Source organism: Podarcis cretensis, assembly GCF_951804945.1.
Source record: "Podarcis cretensis genome assembly, chromosome: 2".
NCBI classification, from domain to species: Eukaryota; Metazoa; Chordata; class Lepidosauria; order Squamata; family Lacertidae; genus Podarcis; species Podarcis cretensis.
This window is the reverse complement of record NC_137171.1, coordinates 85,673,203-85,695,425: the sequence shown is the minus strand read 5'-3', so window position 1 is coordinate 85,695,425 and position 22,223 is coordinate 85,673,203. Positions and strand designations below refer to the sequence as shown.

Below are 22,223 nucleotides of genomic sequence, written 5' to 3'. Positions count from 1 at the left end.
GGGATGGAAAATATAGGAGTGCCTCTGTGACTGACCCAGGTGCTATTATGTTCCAGGTGTTTGTTGTTGTTTTGCTTCTCCTGACACTTCCCGGGATCCAGGCCACAGAGCAGAATAGATGATGGCACTTCAGTTGGCTGAGCATCCTGGAGGAATTGTGATCCACTTGTAAAGCCAGGTACTGTAAGCATGGACAGGAGGGCATCGTTTGTGTGTGTCATTGTTGCTTGTGAAGGATCCCTATTTATAATGTGCAAACAGTGTAGGTGAAACAGGAAGACAAATAAGAAAGTTCCCCAAAGTTTCAAGTGATAACATACCTATTTATTTTGCTAACAAAAAAGTGCAAGCTTTAGAGCTGCGAAGAAGCCCCCACCCACATTGTTTTCCTTCAAAAGGTTCTGTAAAACTGGGAACGGTGCTGTGCTGCATACATGCTTGATGCAATCAAAATACCACCTGAACCACACCTGCCTTGTATAGGACCAGAATACTAAATACACTTCTAGGTGCTCTTGAAAAAGAAGTGAAGGTAGCTTTGTCGGCCCATAATCTAAAATCCATATTAGGGCAATGACCTTGCTAGGCCAACCAAAATGCTACACAAAACAATAAGCAAGCTTTCGGGTGCTTCAGAACTCTTCATCAGGCAAGAGTTCTGGGGGACAAGAAAGTCTGCACCTTGCTTTGTGACGTTCTGGTTAGCCTAATAAAGGGATTGCCCTAATAGGGATTTTTTGGAGCTGCAAAAGGAGGGAATTGGTGTTGGCATCAACTTATAAGACAATACTGCCACGTACACACACATTCCAGCCCAAGGAACTATATATATACCTTATGCGCTGTGTGAGGAGAGGGAGGAGATAAAAAATAATGAGCAGACTGTCATTCCTAGAGTGCTGGAGATATAAATTGAATTTCCAGCGTCAAAGCAAGACTTTAGTGTGCGCGCGATCAAATTGCATCATCGCTCTTCGTGGGTTGTTGGCGGGTGCAAATGACAGCACAGAGCGTGAATACCTGTTAGGGTGGGTTAGGGAGAAAGAGACGCGCTTGCAGCATCCTAGCTGGGGAGACAATTCCGCCTCCTCCTCACCTTACAGGCAAAGCAGGCCAGGCTGCAAGGGGAGCGCAATGGCACGGAGGTCAGATGCAGCACCCTCGGTGGGGATCTGGGTGGGTGGGTGGCTTCTCTGCCTCCTCGCCTTGCTCCCCCGCCCCATATGAAGGGGGAGGGGGAGGCCAGGCCACTTTCCTGAAGGGCGGGGGAGGGGAAGATTGACAGCCCGTAATTGGGCCAGAGGAGGCTCCTTCTACCCAGCCAGGCGGGCCGTCGCCGAGACGCCGGGGCTCTGACGTCACCCGCCGCTGCCAAATTCGCCAGGAAATGAACTTTTTAATAATATACCCCAAAGGGGGTGGGCAGAGCCCACCCTGCTCAGCCCCTCGTTGCCCCCATCCAAGCCCCCGCGGGCTCTCTGGGGAGCTGGAGGCACCCTCCTGCGCCCCTCTCCCCCCGGCCCTCGCCTCCCTGTCACCTTCCGAGCCAGACAAAACAATTCCAGATTCCCAAACAAGGCGGGCGGGAAGGCGCAGCCCAGAGCCCTCTCTCCCCCCTCTCCTTCTCCCTGCTGCCCCCTCTTTGCGTCGGCTCCTGCGGGGATCCCATCCCAGCCCGTGGGCCCTGGAGGTTAGGACGATGCTCCCTTGCAATGCCCTTTTTCCCGCCCTCCAGCTTGTGCTGCTTCTCTCGCTCGTTTGGTCTTTGTTTTCTCCCGGATGCCTTCCCGGAGTCCTCGGCTTCCTCTTCAGCTTAGTTGCGAGGAGAGAGACGGAGAGAGAGAGACCCCCAGCCCACCCTCTTCCAAAGCAGGAGGGGAGCCATGGCGATCCGGGTAAGAAAGAGGAGAAGCGGGGGCAGCCGGCCCGGGCAGCACGGCTCCGCCTGCTCTGCTCCTGTGGCCGGAGGGTGGGCTGAGATGGTGGGCTTGTCAGGTTGCCAAGGCCGATCGACCCACCCACTGCCTTTGCCATTCTCCCCAGCACACACGCACCGCGAGCAGACCCTGGCCCAGCGAGACGTGAGCTCTGGGAGGCGCCCCATGTCCTTCAGGCTCAGTGTGCGCCCGGAGAGACGAGAGGTGACCGGGGCAAGCAGCCCATCTCCACCAGGAGTGTGTGCGCCACGATCAGGCCGGTCCCAGATGCTGCTGGCCTTTTCAGATCTTCAACCCGCTTCATTTTTGTTTGCGTGGTTTTGTTTTCAAGAGAAGCCGCTGTTTCTCACCAAAACCTAAAGCCTTTCCTACACGCACACAGTGCGTGCGTGCGTAATCTAAACAATACAGCAGCAACCAGGAAGCGCGGGCTCTCCTCTGTCTCCTGCCGGACGTTTTCCTTCCCCAGGTAAAAATTCTGGGGAGGGAGGAGAAGCAGCAGCAGCGAGAGATCCCTCCAAGCCCTGGAACGCGAAGGGGACCTTCCCAAATCAAAGGAAGGTCAAGGGGCCGTGGGGGGTTCAGTGTCAAGCCAGCACTAGAAAATATGATATTCCCCCAATATCGCGTTGTGAAGGGCTTCCGGCTCCACCAGGACTGGCAGCCAGGAGGGAGGGAGGGAGGGAGGGAGAGACCAGCTTGCTCTCCCCCCCCCCCCCGTTCATGATCTGAACCTTTTCTCCTGTTCTAATATTAGCTTTGCCTTTACCACAAAACGATATTTTAAAGTGACATGCAACATGCAGAATTATTTCACTCCCCAGCCCCAGTGACAAGAGACGGAAAGAAAAGCTTCGATTTTGTTACTCGGGAATAAAGTTGGACACATTTTGATTTACCTGAGAGCCTTCCCCGCCCCGCCTCCGCCTGCCCTGTCGAGGTTTCAGAGGGGTGTTGGGATGTGTGTGTGTGTGTGTGTGTGTGTGTGTAGATAGGGCATGTTTTTAATTAATAAATGAGCAAACATTTTACAAATTTCCAACTTTCCAAAATCCCAGAGGCCAGATCGAGACCCTCCACTGAGGCATTGTGGGATAAAAAGGTAATTTCATTGTTTTCTCGCCTAGATGCGCTCCTGTACCTCTCTGAAATGCTGCCATAAATGCGTGCATAATGATGCGCTGTGCGTTCAAACCACCGTTTTAAATATTGCCCTTTCCCGCACTCAGTGAAGCTGCGGGTGTTTCCCCCCTTTTTTTTCCGAGGGGGGTGTTAAGGGAAGCTGTTTGTTTTAGACAGGTGATAAAATCGCAGTTAACGAGCTGATAATTCGCCTTGTTTGTTTTAAAAGACAAATTGTAAAGATTAATCAAGCTGCTTGATTTATGGCGAGCGAGAGACCCTAAGGCTGCCCAGGAAACTCCCCTGAAGCCCCGCGTGTCAGGTTACCCTGCAGCCGGCTCCTGCCACTTCCCCACCGCCGGAGAGCCAGCCGGCCCACCGCCAGCGCCGAGGGAGCCTCGCCCCGCCGCGCATCCTTCGCAGGCCGAGAAGCGCGCAAAAACACTCGTTCAAAAACAGCGACGCGGCAACATTCCCAGCGGCCGCGTTCCTCCTCTCCACCTCCCCGTTACCATTCTTTCATGGCTTTTGCACAAAAGGCAACTTGCCTCCCCTTTCTCCTAAGATCCTCTGCATTATTATTAGTGCCTGCCACTAGCATGGCTAAATTTGGGATTTTAGGAATGGCTTTTGTTTTGTGCTTTTGCCTTGCGCCTCGTCTCTTTTCCCTGCTTCGGCTCAGATCTCTAAATCTTTCTTTCAAATCCAACACATAGAGGAGCCCCCGCCACTGTTTTAAATGTTGCCTTTTCTGCGGGGGTTTAATTGGGGACGAAGTGTGGGGTTGTTCCTGGATCTTTGCTAGCAGCGAAGGGAGCAAGGGCGCCCGACTGCCCAGGAGAGCCTCTCCCGGATCATTTACTCGAGATCGGATTCCGCCTCCCTCCGTGCCTCCTTGTAACGAGGGTGAAAACTGTGAATTCTTCGCCCTTAACTCGTTTCTCTCGACTCCTTCTTCCTTGAGCGAGCAGCGCGTCTCCAGTTTCTTTAAAAAAAAAAGCAAAAGCAAAAAAGCAAAAGCCCTCTTCGCTAGCTAGCAACTCTATTTGCGCTTTCTGAGGTCGCGTTGCTATTAAATGCATCGCTGCAGCCGACTACTCCGAGTAAGGAAACGAAGGAGAGCAAGGCATGCGCGCGTGCGTGTCTGTGAGCGTGTGTTGGGGCCTCTTATTTAATTAATTCACTCATCGGAACATCAACTAACCCGCACAAGGACCACGGGTGCAGCAGCTTAACTAATTTTCTGGGGCTGAGATTCAGCCCGCATCACACGGCTGGTTAAACTACTATTCTGTCAATTTTATTAAAGTCCTCTCTGGAGAGAATCTGCTTGAATGGGCAGCGGACTGCGGCGGCACTGCAGCAGCCAGCCGGCTCCAATCCCTGACAAATCTCTGCGTGGGCCGAAGAAGCAGCCTGCGCCGTCTCTCCCCGATCGGGGGGCGATCGGTTGTTTGGTGGACTCTATGCGGGGAACGCCAGATTCAGAAAGTGAAGACAGTTTTAAGACACCCCGCGTTGTTTTCCTTACAGATACACGTAATGGGATGCATTTTATACAACAGCAGCAGGTTCGAGACAGGCAGAGGGAACGCGGGTGGTTATATTTCGTCCCAGGAAAAGGTTGGCAGCTGCCTCCTACCAATGGACAGGGAGGTATTAATCTAGTCAATGTATATAATTCGAGGACAGAGATCGCTCGGGCAAACTAGCTTCTTTCCTTTTTTTTTTGTTTTGGTTCCCTTTTAAGTTGCAAAAGTTTTGGTCTAGGTAAATTCTTCCCTTGGATTAAAAACAACAAACCGCCTCCTTTTTAATTTACTATAAATGCATTTCCGGTTAGGGAATGATGTACTGCTATAGACGCACATCTGCTCCCTATCCCTTGCATTCAATTTTGCTTTTGACGGGAGATTTTACTCCGTGGTTTTATCTGAATGGACACGCGATGCCATCTCGCTGAGATGACTCCCACTATGTTTGCACTCGCAACACACACGCGCGCGCACAAAAGCAGCTGTTAATTGTGTCTTTCAAGATAGGCAGGCACCTGTGCCAGTGATAAGAGCAGGGGGAGACCCCCATTGTGAACAGACATAGCAAAGACTGTTTATTTACACACGCTGCTCGTTTTCTCCCTCCCTCTCTCTCCTCACCCCAGACTGGGTTTCCACCCCTTCCTAATTTATCTTAGTTTAAGAGACTTTTAAAAAAGGAAATAACAGGAAGGGAGCCATTCCTATAATCACCACGAGCTCTGACCCCAGAGAGCATTTGCCTGTGCTGGATATTCACCAACAGTAGTTTCCTCCACGTCCACAATCGCCTCTAAATTCACTGCTGCTTCTCTCCAGGACACTACGTGTCACTCCGTGGCTCCTCCTGACCCCAAACACTCCCCAACTTTTGCCACACAAGCTGACCGGGTCTTCTCTCCAGCTCCGACACTTTCGAGTCTGATTTCATTCCAGTTATTTGCACCTCGCTGCAAATAAAAACAAGCGACCTCTCCTAACGCTCTCGCGCGCCCTTTCCGCAGAAGGCGGCTCACAGCACCCAAGGGTGCTGCCGCCACGTTTCTCCCTCGTAGCGGGAAACCCGGGCTAAGAACTGCCTCGCTTCTGCTGCCTTAGGATCTTCTACACGACGGGGCGGGTCACCCTTTGAACCGCCGTCTCTTCAGACCTTTTGTGTGGAGATCCGTACGGATCTCGACGGCAAACTCCGCAGGCGGCAGCGCTCCGCTCTCGCTGCCTTTTACGCACACGCCAAACTCGCCCTTTCCAGCCGCAACAGTCACCATTTCTCCCTTCCTCCCTGCCTGTATGTAACCAAGTCACCAGAGCAAAGTGGTACCGAGAGAAAGAGAGAGGGAGGGAGCAGCCAATATATATAACCCCTAATGAAAAGGCGGCTCCACATCCAGGACAGAGAAAGGAACGGGCTTCCTCGGGCCGCCGAAGCAAAAAAGGGAAATCTAGAGCTACTCACCCAGCAGTGGCGAGCAAGGGTGGTCTCTCCGGACGCCGCATCCCAGACAGCTCCTCAGTGCCAGCAGGGGGTTGAAGGGAAAGATATTGGTGGCGGCCGGGAGGGGGCGGAGGAGCCGCGGGAGGGAGGGAGGGAGGAGGGGCAGCCAGGAGCAACGCTGGTCTGGGGAGGGGAGGGGGAGCCGCAGGCTGAGCCGACGGCCAGGCGGAGGTTGCAGCAGCCCCAGCCCCGCTCAGAGCTCCAACAAGCCGGCTAAGGCAGGTACAGAAATAGAAGCACGTACAAGGGGCGTCTCTCTCTCTCTCTCTCTCTCTCTCTCTCTCTCACACACACACACACACACACACACACACACACACACCGCTCTCTCGTCTTCCGGGTTAGCCGTCCAGGCAGGCAGGCACCCCAGCTTTAGTCGCGCGCTGCAGCTGCAGGTAGCGAGAGAGCCAAAGAGCCTCTCGCCTCTCCAAAGGTCTCCTCTGCTGCAAACGACTAGCGCGGGGGGGGGGGGCTGTAGATAAAGGGCGGGCTGCTTTAGAGCGGGGAGGGGGGACACACGCTGCACACCCCGTATGATTTTTGTTTCGTTTTGTTTCCCCATCAGTGCATTCCAGACTTTTTCTCCTCCCCCCTCCCTGTTCAGTTTTGTTCAGCCCAGTCCTCTTGTACGTCTTCTCGGAAGTAAATCCCTCCGAGCGGAGCAGCTTGGGCGATGGCAGCAGCCAGGAAGGGCCCCCCTCCCTCGCGCGTGTTTACTCGGGAGTAAGCCTTGCTGCGCCCAGTGAGAGAGTGCGTCGGTTTGCAGTTGGAGGCGGGGGGGGGGGGGGACAAGGCATTGGCAGTCCTCTCCTCGAGGGCTGGATCCGGGATTGTCCAGCACCATCTCTCTCTCTCTCTCTCTCTCTCTCTCTCTCTCTCTCTCTCTCTCATTGCTGGCTCTTTGTTTCGGTGAGCCATCACGGGCTCATATTCGGACTTGGCCGGAGAGACTGACTGAAAACGGTGGGGGAAGTTCCGAAAGCAAACTCGGGGCCTCTTTCCCAGCCCAGATGCTGCCCCCCCCCACCACACACCTCAGCCTCTCATGAGCCATCTAGGTGGGGATCAGGAGCGCACATCTGGCTCCGGGTTGGGGTTCTTGAGAATGGCAAGGAGTGAATCGGACTTGCAGGGCGAGCGAAGGGAAAAGCCAGCAGCGCCCAGCTGGGGCCAGAGAGCTCTCACGTCTGTCTATGGAGCCACCCAAAATTCCTCACTAGCCCCATTTCCCAGGGCAACCCGCTTCCTGCAGGAGGCTTCCTGCTTCCTCGCCCCCTTTCACGGGCTCTAGTGGCGTTTTTTGTTTTATTGTTTTAAACGATTATTCATTTTCTTCTGTCCTCCCTTTTGTTTCTCTTCAAATACGGCCAATGATACCAGTGCTTTTGAATGGGTGGTAACGGGGTTGTACAATTAAACTATCAACCACTTAACTACGAGGTCCGGTTAAGCTTCGTTAAAAACGACAACAACATATACATATACATATACATATACATATACATATACATATACATATACATATACATATACATATATACATACGTGTATGTATGTATGTATGTATGTATGCATGTATATGTTGGGAAAGCCTCCTGTATTTCCAAGTCCTCGTTGCCTCTCCCCCTTTTGAGCCTGCTTCTCGTATCACCTTCCTAGTCTTCTCTCTTTTTCCCTTTCAAATCCTGACCACCAGATGCACCTGACACTCAGCCTCAAATACATTTTATTAACCTGCAATTTGTCAGCCACTAAGCACCCGCCACCCGCCCCTCTCCCCGCAACCCATCTCCTCTGTCCGCCCCTCTGCCGCTTCGCCAGCTCCCCGCTTCATTCCACACCAGTTAGAATCGAAAAATAGTTTTACAAATATCACTTTGCAAAACAAAACAAAAAAAGAAAAGGCGAGGTTGGCTTGAACTCAGACCCACATACCTGGGGGTTCATAAAGGGTCTTGCAATGCCCCCTTGAAAGGGCTCTTGCAACCTGGGAGGGATCGATGTCCTGAATTAATATTTTTTTTAATGCGTGTTGACATCGGTTCAGCGGTGCCCGCCCGCCTTCCTTTCCCACGCAAAGCCCCGGACTCGTTTCTCCAAGAGAAAAACGCTTCGGGGTGGAGGCTGTAAAAGAGAGCCAAGCGGGAGACGGAAATTTGGTCCGTTTCAGAAACAGGCCACGAGTGTTTTGCAAAATGGGATCCTGCCATTTTGCAGCACGGAGATGCATCATTTGTCCAGAGGACTATTCATCAAAGTGAATTCATGGATCCTTTGGGGAGCGAGAAATGGGCGGGTCATTTTCTTTTCTTTTCTTCTTTTAAAATGACTTGCTTTAAGATACCGTTGATGGGCCCAGAGACAACCTTTCCTGGGTTATATAAAAGATGCAAGAAATAAATGAGGCGGCACAGCCCCCGTGCGTGATACTGGGAGGTAAGCCGCACTCTTTCAACGGGACTTACTCCCTAGTAAGTGCGTTTAGGACTTGCATCCGTAAATGAGGAAGGGATCCTGCTCCAGTCTGCATACAAATGTTAGTTGCTGCTAAAGGAGAGTCGACGCAGGGTTGCCTTTTATGAGTAATTTGTGGGATGCAGCCAAATTGGTAAGACTTAGAAATGTCAGCTAAGACAGTAAGAAAAATAATAGTAATAATAGATTCTGCTCACTGGTGCTTTCATTATTATTATCATCATCATCATCATCATCATCATCGCTATTTGAATGCATACAAATTGAGTCGGTTTTTTATCTGCGTTTAGTGCATTATAGTTAATTTATTTTAAATAGACGTTTTGTCTGTGTAGTCAGCTTGTAAGTGGGTTTTCTTTTTAACTACACTTGAGAGGAAAGTTGTTATTTTAATATTTATTTATGTAAAAGATGTATACGCTAACTATTTGGCTAGCCACACATACGCACGTGTGATTCCCGGAGTCTCACATCCGTCTCATAGGAAATGGCTATTTACAGACACAGAGACACACAAACACACCCTCAGCCTTACGATTGATATATAGGTTACTCTCCGCTTAGCTTCTTCTCGTCTTGCGGACCAAACCTACTCCCGCCACAGCCTTCCCTTCTCCCTGCTGAAATCCTCTCCAAGGGACCCAGCTCCTGCAATGCGCTGGCGGGGGATTCGCCGCGACTTTGAATCACGACAACGGAGGAAGGTGAGGGTAGTGTGCAGAAGGAAGAAGAGGAGGAAGGGTCGGTGAGAGAAGAAAGAATTATTTTTAAAGCTGACCCCAGCAGAAAAAAAGAAAAAGAAACAAAAAGGGGGGGATGGGGGGGAGGGAATCGGGAAGAGGCTGGTCGCCTAGAGTTGGATAGTTCTAAAACATGCAAAGCTGTGCAAATCTTCTGCACGGGACCGGGACAGAGAAAGCTCCCTGGGCAAGCAGGTGCAGAAAGACCAGAAACGGGAGAGGGTGGGGGGAAATCCTCGGAACTGCGGGGGTTTCCAGGGAAGAAGAAAAAGCCCTCAACCCCCCTTCAAAAGAACCCCGTCCTCTTAAAACACGCACACAAATCTCAGAACAATAGGTTGGGGAAAGTGTGCCCGCGCGCGTGTGATTGTGGAGGAGGGAGGGAAGAGATTAAACAGGGAAGGGGGTATTTTATTTTTTTAAAACTTTCTTTTCCTCCTCCACTTCTCTCTTTGCTGATTTTTTCTCTCTCTTCCCCCCTCCCCAAGTGGGAATGTCGAGTTTGTGTGTGTGTCTTTTTTTATAATGCACAAGCATACACGGCCTCATAAGATTGGTTTCTGAAAGGACTCGTCGCCCTGCGATGCCTTCTGGCTGTTTTCTGTTCTTTGGCCCGTGACAAATAAAATAGAATAAAACAAATCCTTGCGCACCTCTCCCATCGGAGGGGTGGCTCCGTGGGCTGAGAAGAGCGTGTTTTGGTTTCCAGAACTCCCTAGTAAAATTCTCATGTGTAACTATAAAGAAAGAGGATCTTTTTTTCTCCCCTTCCTGTTAGAAGGGTCTTCAGCCTGTAAAATGCGCTTCGTTTTCTGGACAGAAGCGACATTTTATTTCCCCTATGATTTTAAGACGCTGTTAATTAGAAACTCATTTCAAGCCGCTCCATAAAGCCAAAAGCACTTTCATCTGGGTGTCTTTCATCAGGCACACTTAACAGCACAAACTACACGATGGCCGGGAGTCCCAGCCCATAATTCCACCTTCCCTGAATCGTCTTCGTGTCTAAAAATCGCTATTTTTAGCAGAAGAAAATTATTTACTTCTCGCGGGTACCAACAGCAAGTCTGTTTTCTAGAGAGCTCTTAGCCACTTATTTTTCTTTTCTTTTTAATGCAGCACCTTTGTCCCTTATTTAATATAGATTCCATATACTTATTACACCAACATGCTCATATTTATACAGGTAAGGAAATGTGTCCTATATAAATACATAGAAAGAGGTTCCTGCATGTAGCCCGTGCTTTGGTAGCATAACCCAACCTGGCTGATCTGCCGTCTCCCCACCACCGGCATCCCAAACCATGTCTGATTAAAAACCCCTTTTAAAATCACAGCCCCGGGACTTGTTTGTTTATTTGTTTTCCGAAAGGGTTAGCAAAAAGCGCGCCACTGAATGCCCCTTTCTAGCAAAGAAAAAAGGCTGGCTTTATTCCGCTTACTCGGCGACAACTCTTTCTCTCGGGCCCCCGGAGCTGCTTAGTTCGTTGTTACCGGGCATTAGCCCCTCTTGAAAAAGACAAGTCCCCAGGGTGGAGTTGGGGGAAGCCGGTGTCCATCTCCGCGCCCCCCCACCCCCACCCCCCACGCCCAACAGTGTCCTCTGCTTTCCTTCCAAGTGTGCATGGCAGGAACAAAAAAGCGCGCCCCCTTCCCCCCCCACACACACACACCAGGTGCCTCTCCAGGTGGCCTCGATGGGGGCATCTCCGCCGCCAGCTTACCCCAAGCCCCTCTCCCTGCGCTGCCCAACTCGGAGTGGGTCAGCCCGGAACCCCTCTGGCATCGCTTATACCAAGTCAGTGCTGTCTGCACTGGTCGGCAGCGTCTCCCCGGGATTTCAGGCAGCTCCATGATTCAACCTGGTCCCTTCTGCATGCCAAGCAGGTGCTTCGCTACTGAGATACGGCCCTTCTCCCTGCGCGCCATCCAGTGTTCTCTCTCTCTCTCTCTCTCTCTCTCTCTCTCTCATTTCCTCTTTTTCGTTGCTGGCCTTGGAATCACGCGCTTACCTTTGCTCTCTTCCGAGGTGCTTCCTCTCCGCGCGCTCCTGTGGCTCCTGAGCCCCTTTTCTTTCTCCTCCTTTGGGATTGTGTGGGTTCCCCACCACCACCACCCAGTCTCTCTCTGTCTATCTCTCTCTCGCCTTTCACCCCCCCCCCTTCTCTGCCGTTGGGGTGGGTGGAGGAGAGCAGCTTTAACCGAGACTCCCTTCCCGATGAGGACTTGGGCTCCGCAGCTGGCACATCTGGATTCGCTGAGAGAGACAGGCGGGGAGAGCGCGCGCAAAGAGCGACGACGACGACCACCCTTTCGCCTCTGCCCCGGCGCTCCCCTCAGCGGATCTGAATAAAGAAGGAGCGCCAGGGGGCAAGGAGCGGCTGATGAATGGGCAGGAGGCAAGGCGAGCGAGATCGGTTGCCAGGAATTGGGGTGGGTGTGGGGAGGAGGGGGGGGGAGAGAGAGAAGTCAGCTCAAAACCTAGCAGCGAATTTCTCTCCTCCTCCGGCTTCCCCCTCCGCTCCTCCTCCCGCGCTCAGAGATGGCACGGCGAGCCCGTGCGCGCCTCCTCTGCGCGCATTTATGTACATAATCAGCCAGCTCGGCCCCTCGCCTTCATTTGCATCATTACAATATCTGTACAAGCGCCTCGCATTGTCTGCGGCTTGCACCTTTTGTTGCCTTCCCTGTCACAGGCGACGCGACTTGACTTTCATATTTCCCAATGAACTGATATTATTCCAGAGACGCGCACCCGCCGCCGTCGCCACCTCTCTGCACGCCCCCCACCCCACTCCGGGGCGCAGGGAGTCGCACAAAAGAAAGTCTCCCCGTCCCAAGGAAGAGGGGTGGGGGGGGGGGTCGGAGCTCAAAAGTCTGTACGCCCCAGCAAAAAATCCACCAACATCCCAAGCCCATCACCTGCATTCCAGACCTCTTTTAAAAATTATTCCTATTGATTTAAACCGGGGGAGGAGCGGGGTTGCCAACCTCCCTCCCCGCAGTTCTCAGCTCCTTGGTCTTACGTGGGCTGGGGAGAAAAGTCTTCGATTGAAGCCTCTCACCTGTTTTATCACGTTGACTTCTCTCTCTGCCCCCCCCTCCGCCCATCGCCCAAGCTTTTGGTCCTAACTTCTTCTGAACTGGACTTCATAGACCTAGCTGGGAAAGTGTTTTGTGTCTAGGTGTGTGAGAGCGCGCAGGGACGCTTGGAAAAGGCAGCGAGAGCCGCCCTTCAGCCATTGTTGCAGGAAGAGGAAAGGAAAGGAAGAAAAGATCTTGAAATTCATAAATTCTTGGCCCATTAGGCTAGTCAGCCGGAACTAATAGGTTGGGAAATGGTTGGAAGTCAAAGACGCCACCGCTTTTAAGGGCTAGCGAAATCGTGAGCTTTTTATTTCCTTGTTTGGCCTACAAATATCTTGGGCTAGCTAGGGATCTTCTTCTGGTTTGTTGGCTTGTTTGTTTGTTATTCCACATTTACTAGCTAACACACACACACACACACACACACACACACACACACACACCTCCATCACCTTGCCAGATCGCAGCCAATCAAATAATTTGTTTTGTCCCTTTAGCAAAAAAGGGCACTTCTGTTCTTTGCGTGGCAGAGGATGAGGGTGAAAAAAAGCGTATAAGGGATGGACAAAGCAAAAGGAGTGTGTGTGAACAACAACTTGAAGCAGCCATAAGGGAAAGTCCAATGCCCAACAGCCCAGTCCTTTCCTGGCCGTGTTTCTTCGGTGACCACTGCGATTGACGACCGGCTGTATAGCCTGCAGTCTTAACTCCCCTTTCTTTCAATGGGGCTTAAGGGACGACGCCTTGGATGTCTCGGTTTGCGTCTACATTCTCGAATCTGAGGTCCCCCACAAGTTAAAAACCGCCGCCACGGCTGCTTAATATTTTTATGCTCATAGTAAGGAACAGGAAAACTTCACATGTATGGTAAAAGAAGGAGTGTGTGTGTGTGTGTGTGTGTGTGTGTGTAAGAGTTTCAATGGAAAAGAATTATCATCATAATGGTATGTGGGATATATATATATATATATATATATATATATATACACACACACATACATACAAACACTCACACACTCACACACACCCCAGAGCAATAGCAAGGAGAAGGGGGTGGAATCCTATTTTGCTGGCATTTTCTGTCTGTCTTTGTGATATGGTTCAGGAGGGGAAAGGGCCCCTTGATATGCTGCAGATAATTCTTATCAGTCCGAAGCAGCCCATTGCCAAAGTAACTGGTTTAATTACCCTCCTGTATCACTCTTCATTCTAGGAGATGAGATACATAACTAGATTTATTCAAGTATGTTTTAAATCTCCTCCCTCTCTCCCCCCCCGCCATGTTTTTTTGCAGTTCCAGGTACAGTACTGGGAATCTGAGGGATGGAAAGAACAGCAAATGCTCTCCACTGAACAAACTGGTGTGAATGGAATCATTTGCAAAGCTTGGGCGGGGAAAGGGTTAAGTCGGACGTGTGTGTTGCCAATTCATAGTGGGACTGGAGCCTGGAGACCTTGCGGGGAGATACAGTGGCTTATGGGGGGTGGGGGTGGGTTAATGTGTTGTGGTGTAACAATACCAGTACTAATACCCTGCTGTTATTGATATTCTGCCCCATCGTAATAGTCTGTACTTTCTGAGCTGTATGAAATCTTATAGGGGTCAGTAAACACACACACACACACACACACACACACACACACAACCTTACTCCTCAAAATTCAACAATCGCCCAACTTTCCATGCCAACCCTGTCTTCCCTCCGCCTATATTTCCATCCCCACCCGCCACGATTCTCCCATGATTATGAAATGATGGTGTTTCGCTCTCTCTGGGCTGCCCTGGTGAGATTTCCTACTGAAGATGTAGTCTTTAAACTATGAAAAGAAAAAGAGAGAGAAGAAGACGTGGGGTGTTGGTAAGGGGACTAGAAAACAAAACCCCCACCTCTTTCTCCCTCTCCTCGCGCGGTAACAATCTTATTCTACATATGAAAACATGATAAACATTAAGTTGCTTAATGATGATGATGATGATGATGATGATAATGCTGCCAGGTTTTTTTTTATTATTATTATTATGGGCAGCCCAATATTTTCGAAACTGATTTTTTTAAATGTATTTGTGTAAGTGTGTGTACTGTATTCCCAAAGCCTGGAGACTCTGGGCTCAGCAGCTCCCGAGGTTCTCTCCCTTATTATTACTATCCAGGAGTAATTTTTCATCTCTGCTAGCTAATCTTTGTTCCTTGTGAAGATAATGAATAGTCCAATCCTTATCTCCTGGGCTCCTGGAGGCTGCAGGAGAATGGGGTTGAACAGGGTTGAAAATTGGTTCCAAAGTGCTGCTGAATAAATGCTGTTCCTTATCTCTCGCTTCCAGATTATCGGGACCCTTTCAAAACTCGCACAACAAATACAGCCACCGCATCTAATGCATCATTTACCAGAGCAGATCCCCGCGCGTTTGATCGGCAGATAGGCAAAAAAAAAAAAAAAAAAAAAAGTGTGGGGAGGGGGGTTGAGAAAAAGAGAGAGAAAAATAAGGAGGTGGGGGTGCAGCGGGAATAAGCAACAGCCAAAAATTAAAAAAATCTCAGGGTGGATGCCCTGCCCCCCCTTAATCGCATTCACGAACGGTGCCTCTTTTTCAAAGAAGTGCGCGTGTGCGCGTATTCCGCGGGACAGCGCGTGCACACGTGCGGAGTGGCATTGCGGGGATCCTGCCGTGGAGACGCGCCATGTGAGGCTGACAGTTTCAGCCGCCTTCTCCATCGGAGTCTCCTCCTCGTTGCGCTCCGGAGGGGATAGCCACGTATATTTATTTATTTATATTATATACATATATCTCCTCTTAACTGCTATGGGTTCCTGGACTGGATGAGGCGAGGCCGACAGGCAGTTTTCTCAGGGAACGAAAGGAGGAAGATGAGGGATTTTTAAATCTTTATTTTTTTGTAAGCAGAATTAAACAAAAAACACAAAACCACACACCGAACTGCCCCCAAGACCCGTAAGGTCGATCTTCTTAGGAAACCTCGCCAGGAAATATTGATCTGGACCGCTCCTGGGTGTTCATAGAAATCCGAGCAGTGATGGATCGCCTGGGGAGAGGAGGCGTTTGCCGCTTGCCGGGTCACGCAGGGAAAGGGGGAAGGAAAAAAAAGACCCGGGGAAAAAAATAAATGGATCCTGCACTCTTTGCAAGGGACTGCTCTGTTCCTGGTCAGCAGCCAGAAGGTGCCCGGGGGAGGGAGGTCTGCCCGGCCAGAGATTTGGGGACGGGACGCCAGGAAGCTCCACAAAGCGCGCAGAGCCTTTTCTTTTTGGCCTTTCAGCAGTGCATAGGTACCGGCTCCCTGGGTGCCCGAGCACCCACAAAATTCCCCATGAAGGGTCCGGGCACCCACACATTTTGGCGCCAGAGCCACGCACGCTGCATTGGCACCCACGGCCCCGGGCACCCAGGGTCGCGGGTCCAAGCTGGCACTTCTTCAGCAGTGGGTACCTGGTGGGGTGTTTGGAGTTGAGCGGAGGGAGGGGGCTGGGGGAGTCCCCAGGGCCATCATTTCCTCCAAGGGGACAGCCTTACTAACCCTCGACTCTGCTGTGGATCCACCTTAAGCCTCTTCTTCTCTTCACCTCTTCTTGTCCGAGCTGGCAGAGAATCCCCAAATTTATCCCTAGCTCCCCCCCCCCGGTCATTCTGGAAGCAGAAGAGTTCACCAGCACCACCACCCCGGGCTGCTTAGGTGATGGGATCTGATGAGTCCCCGGGAGGGAAAAGCTAGAAAGCCCGTGAGAATCCAAATTCGCAGGAGGCCGGTGCGGATACCAAATCCGTGGCAAGCCCCTTTCTGGTTTCATACAGGCGCACGGCGAAGAGCAGGTTTGGTAGCGGGAGGCGAAGAGATCTGCAGGTTAGGAAGATCTCCCAGGAGTGGGGTCACTCGATCCCTTTCCAGCTCACTCTTTTGCAGACGCCACTTGGGGAGCTGGGGGGTCGAAACTCGTTCCCCCTTGATCTCTCATGGCTCCCTCTGTTTGCTGGGACCTGCGGAGCTCGCTTTGCATCAGGATTAACCCTGCCGCCGGACCAAGAGTCAGACCTGGGGGACAGGAAGGAACCCTGCTTGGCTTTCCTCACTTTTCATTATCCCCGTTGTTGTTTTTTATTTGCTTTCAATGTTTTGGTCTTTTAACAGAGGGGAGCGATGCACATAAGTGTGCATCTGAGTCCTCTTGCCCAGTTTCCTTCGCTGCTCTTTCCCAATGGTGGAAGGCAAGCTGTTCATTGCGGGAGATCTGTTGTTGCAGCATGCTGGGCTTTCGATGCTTCCTCGCCCTTTTCACTCAGGCTCCCGGTTCAGCCCAACAAGCAATACAGTATTATATTCCTTGTATACTAGCTGTGTCGAAATGTGTACACATTGGAGGCCTAGCATCTTTATCTGCACGTTGTTGCTCCTGAGCAAAGAAACAGAAAATTCCTTTAAGGTTGACTGGAGTCCTTCTCTAGAAGTTTCAGTAACCCATGTTTAAAGTTGGAGATTCATCACTGCTCTTCACAAATCAGGGATGGACGGACCCGGATTTTGCTTGTCCCTTCTACACAGTCATGATTTTAGAGGAAAGGTGAAGATTATGGCACCCCTTGCGTCTTCTGGAGAGAGACATTTTATGCCAAACCCCACACCCCCCCAAGAATGTATCACTATTTGGATCAGCTTGATCTGGTGCTTACAAGAAGAAGAAAGAAAAGAAAATGAGGAAGGGAGAGAAAGAAAAGCTAAGCTGTAATACAGAACATTGGTGCTGAAAAATATTCCCATAGATGTTTTCTTCCTCCATTTCCCAGCAAAGCTCAAGCACACACAAATGCATCAAGGCCGGATAAAAGTGTTATGCAAATAATACCGCTGGCAAGTTCAAAGACAGGGAAGGAGAGGTGTAAAATCAGTCCATTGTAGATCTTAACCCCCTCCCCCCCCCCCCAAGAAATAAAGAAAGGTTTTAGTTTAATTTTAAATAGTGGGACTGGCTTGCTGTGGCATCTTTCTTTACTTTAGTAACAGAGAAGCATAAAAACTTCAGGGGGAATTGGAGTAAAATTGCAACAGCTAAAAAAAAAAAGGGGGAGGTGGGGGGGAAGCCAACTGCACACTTCTGCCTCTATTAAAGAGGTTTTCTTTTTTCTTTTTTGCAAATGTTCAACTTGTACTTTTTTTTTACAGCTACATTCACAGTTGTTCCCTCTAAAAATGGACCTGTGTTCGTTTATTAATAACCTAAACATTACGTATTAAAGACCTATGAGTGACACAGGATGACAAAAAGCTGTATTTTTCCAATATACACAAGCGCACATTTAATAACCTTCTATTGCATCTCAGCTAGGCCTTCTCCCTGATGGTTCCCATGGCAACTGAGATAAAAAAGCAGCCATTTTCCATATCTCTATGAAAGTCTATTATATTGCAGGATTAGTTCATCTTCTGCTAAGGTCAAACACAAAGTCATACAACCTGAAATATTTAGAATCCATGTACATTCATTTTTTGTAATGCCCTTTCATTTCCCACAAAAGAGTGGGCTCCCTGGAGGTTTTATTCCCCAGAAAATGCAAAGCAAAGCATTAAAAAATCATGATTAGCAGCTGATGAAAAGTTCAATTTTTCTTTTTTCTTTTTCCTTAAAAAAAAAACTATTGTTACACAGGTAGTGCATTACCCATTTATCTCTATCAACAGCAATGATTTCTAGTGATATTGAACATATAATTGGTTTCAGTTTGATTTCCTGGTGGGGAGCGCCACCTACTGGTCAGTCTTTGGAAAAGATACTGGCGTTTTCCAAAACATGGGGTTTGTTTGGGATGGGTTTTCATTTGTTTGTTGTTTTGTTTTAGTTTTAATATGGAGCTAAGATAACAAAGGTAATCTGGGTTAAAGGTAAAGGTAAAGGGACCCCTGACCATTAGGTCCAGTCGTCCAACCGACTCTGGGGTTGCGGCACTCATCTCGCTTTATTGACCGAGGGAGCCGGCGTACAGCTTCCGGGTCATGTGGCCAGCATGACTAAGCCGCTTCTGGCAAACCAGAGCAGCACACGGAAATGCCGTTTACCTTCCCGCCGGAGCGGTACCTATTTATCTACTTGCACTTTGACGTGCTTTCAAACTGCTAGTTTGGCAGGAGCAGGGACCGAGCAACGGGCGCTCACCCCGTTGCGGGGATTCAAACCGCCAACCTTCTGATCGGCAAGTCCTAGACTCTGTGGTTTAACCCACAGCACCACCCGAGCTGCAATTTACTCACTTGCAAAAAGACAACCAACGATGACAGCAAGTTGATGCGTGCTCTGCAAATATGGCTCTGCAGTCTTGGTTTGAAAGATGAGTTATGTGGCATCTTTGTATCCTTAAAGCAGAGGTCTTCAACGTTTTTGAGTCCATGGCTCCCTTGACCAACTGCATTCCTTCTGCGGCACCCCTGTGGGGCTCAGGAGCCCAGTTGTGTCACCCCTTGCCTGCAGAGCTGGCAGCCACATACCCTTTCTCAAACACCCTCCCTTGTGGAGTCTTCCCTCAGCCTCCTCTCCTCTCCCCTCTCATTGAGAGTCCTCTGGGCAGCCACAGCTGATGCCCCTGGTCTTTGAGCTGCTTTCCCTGCCCCAAAGAGAGGTGCCTTCTCACACTGCCCCACAGGGGCCTGGGACTTGTCTGTCCATTCCCAACAGCAAGGGCCGGTGGACTGTCTGGCTGGGCTCCCTGGCCTGATTGCTCCAAGGCCACCTCAGCTCCTGGCAACCAGCATCCCCTGGCCAGCCCCAGAAGACCATTCTCCTGGGGAGCTTGTAGCCAGGGCTGCTGCAGCAAACAGCTGTGCAAGCTTTTAGGAGGCAGAGATGCGAGAGGGCATCAGAGGAGGGAGGGAAGGAGAGAGGGACAGAGGCCAGTGTTGCCTGCGGTACTCCTGACCTTCATTCAAAGCACCCCAGAGTGCCATGCCACACTGCATGAAAACCACTGCCTCAAAGGGGTCTTAGTTTTCAGAGCCTGCCTTAGCAGGCAGATTTTGGGTGCTGTTAAATGCAGCAGATACAGACACATAAAAGCCCCACCGGAGCATAGAATCATAGAACTACAGAGTTGGAAGGTTTCCAGGGGGTCATCTAGTCCAACCCCCTATGATGCAGAAAGAGCAAAGTACTGTTTGGTCCATCAGCACCCCCCACCACATGGTTTCCTACAGTGGCAAATCAGATAGCACCAAACCACATTTGGCCCTTCATTGACCTTTGGAGAGGTCTGTTTGGAGCTCTTTGCTATCCTTTTTTGCTTTCACAGCATTAAATTTAAATTGGTGCCATCAGGAAACTCGACCCCCTCACTGCTCACCCCTGTTTCCAGATCCCTTATGAATAAATGTAAAAGTATTGGGGGACTCTCTTGATTATACTCCATCATGTGAACCACCCACCTATCCTGTTTGCTCTCCTTTAAGCAGTTTCCACCAGCCCATAAGAGGGCTTCTCTTATCTCATGACAGTTATACTTGCACAGGAGTCTTTGAAGCAGGACTTCAGAAGGGGTTTCAAGCGTCTCAGTAAACATTGACTACTGGATCACCCCAATCCAGTAGCCAATCCCAACTGGCTTGATGTGTAAGGGGTGATTGAGTGGACAGATGCCCAGATAAGAGACTGAGAGTGAAGGGGCTGGGGTGCTACATTCCTGCTAAAGAAATATCATTTCTCCTAATCCATAGATGCTTCTACTGGGTAAGTAGGTTGCATGCATGGGTGGAAGAATCTCTTCAGAACTTACTGAACAACAGGTTAGTGCTGCTGGCTGTTGGTTGTTGAGATAGACTTACTTGGAAGGAGAGGCTGAATGCTAAAAGAAAAGAGGGTTCTATGTGAACACAACCGCAGAACCTTTCTGGTCAAGGATGTCATGCAGTAATTCAGGGCATCTGATCTCCACAAGTCTCAGGGCCCACAGTAGCCTCTGTGTATGTTTCAGCCTTTGATTTGTAGCATGATTGTTCCAAAGGCTCAGGATGGAGATGTTTAAAACACAGTACTTGCATGAATAATAAAACTGAGCTCTTATTTATTTATTTATTTATTGATGTCACGATACGTATTTGAAATATTTACATAGTATTACATATTCATTATATTTGTAAATTCACATTTCCCCATTTCATTATGTACCAACATCTAGTCATTTCTTATTTGCTTGTTATTTCTTGCCCTATGTCTTCCCTCCACCCATGTGTGACTTCCTTGTTTTTATTTTATAACTTTATTATTGTGATTGTATTTTTGTATCTTAATTAAACATACATTCTTGTACATCTGTTTAACTTAACATTGTGAAATCAATCTATGTATATCAATAAATTTTTGTTGGAGCATCTTTTGGTCATGTATTCTTCTACACACTTCCATTCCTGTTTGAGATTTTGGTTAGATTGCATTCTAATTGTTGCTGTCATTTTTGCTAATTCAATCATTAAAAAAATATATATGTTGCCAATCTGTCACTGATGGTACTTCTTCTGATTTCCAGTTTTTAGCAACCAATAACCTTGTGTCAGCCATTATATATAAAAAAATTCTCTTCATGAACTCTCATCATACTACCCTGTTCCTGGCCATTAAAGCCTTACACCACATTCAGGAAGTGCTCAGATATTAGCAATTCTCAGTGGGAAGGAATTCCACAGATCAGTGGCATTCTTCTGCACAGGGACAGTTTACAAGTCCTGTGTTGTTCCATTATTTGCAAAGCAGCTACAGGTACCCTCAGGTTTAGGGGGGGGGGGCAGTGGTTGACCATTTCGCCCTTCCCTTGACAGCCATCAGTCCACTCAAAATTGCTACTCTAAGGTTGATTCCAGCCAGCAGATAGAAAATTCTGTGTCCCCACATCATCTCCTTCAGCTTGGGTGGGATGATATTGATAGAACAATCTGCTTCCCCCAACTTAAGTCGCATTTGCCCCCAAGCACATTTTTCATTCACCCTGGAGTTTTTAAAAAGTCAGTGGAGAAAAGGGAAGCAGCAGGAGAATGGAGAGGGGAAGTGACTGGCAGGGCACTTCTCTCCCTCTTTCTGATAAAATCAGAACAGTGTAGATGCAATGCCATTCACCGGGGGAACAACCGCAGGAAAGGTTTATTGGCCTCATGTCTTGCTTATGGACATCTGGACGGCTAGTGTGGGGAACAGGATGCTGGACAGTGAGCCAGTGTGGTGTAGTGGTTAAGAGCAGTGGATTCGTAATCTGGAGAACAGGGTTCGCTTCCCCGCTCCTCCACATGCAGCTGCTGGGTGACCTTGGGCCAATCACACTTCTCTGAAGTCTCTCAGCCGCACTCACCTCACAGAGTGTTTGTTGTGGGGAGGAAGGGAAAGGAGAATGTTAGCCGCTTTGAGACTCCTGAAGGGGAGTGAAAGGCGGGATATCAAATCCAAACAACAACTCCTCCTCTCCTCCTCCTCCTTCTTCTTCTTCTTCTTCTTCTTCTTCTTCTTCTTCTTCTTCTTCTTCTTCTTCTTGGTGTGTTTCAGCAGGACTCTTCTTATTTCTCCTGTGTAGAAGACAGGTGTATAGACAGACTGTGGTATAATTAGTTTGGACTTGAGACCAGGGGTCACTAAACTGGTTTGTGGCGCTCCAGTGGCTGCCCACAAGCTTCATGCAGATGCTCCATGGTGTGTTTGTGGATTTGTGGTTGAAGACAAGAGATGCAGCATTCACTGTATTAAATATTAATATGGATTTTAATTGTTTGTTTACTGCTTCTTTTATTTATTGTATTTCAGTTTTAATTCAATCTGTAATAAAACGCCATACCACACAAGATAAAAGAAGCCATGA

General features: G+C 49.5%; 1 long non-coding RNA gene across 5 annotated transcripts in view; it reads left to right on the top strand.

Annotated features, from left to right (window-relative positions):
* The window catches only part of LOC307210854, a 28,986-nt gene extending 8,146 nt beyond the window's left edge, over window positions 1-20,840 (top strand). For 4 of the 5 annotated variants that reach the window (XR_013836169.1, XR_013836170.1, XR_013836171.1 and 1 more), the window contains 2 exons: window positions 57-178; window positions 13,686-14,708. This is a non-coding gene — a long non-coding RNA (uncharacterized lncRNA). Of the gene's footprint in view, window positions 1-56; window positions 179-13,685; window positions 14,709-20,100 lie in introns of those variants that run through there. The other variant, XR_013836168.1, reaches the window with a different exon arrangement.
* Window positions 20,841-22,223: the final 1,383 nt, after the last annotated feature.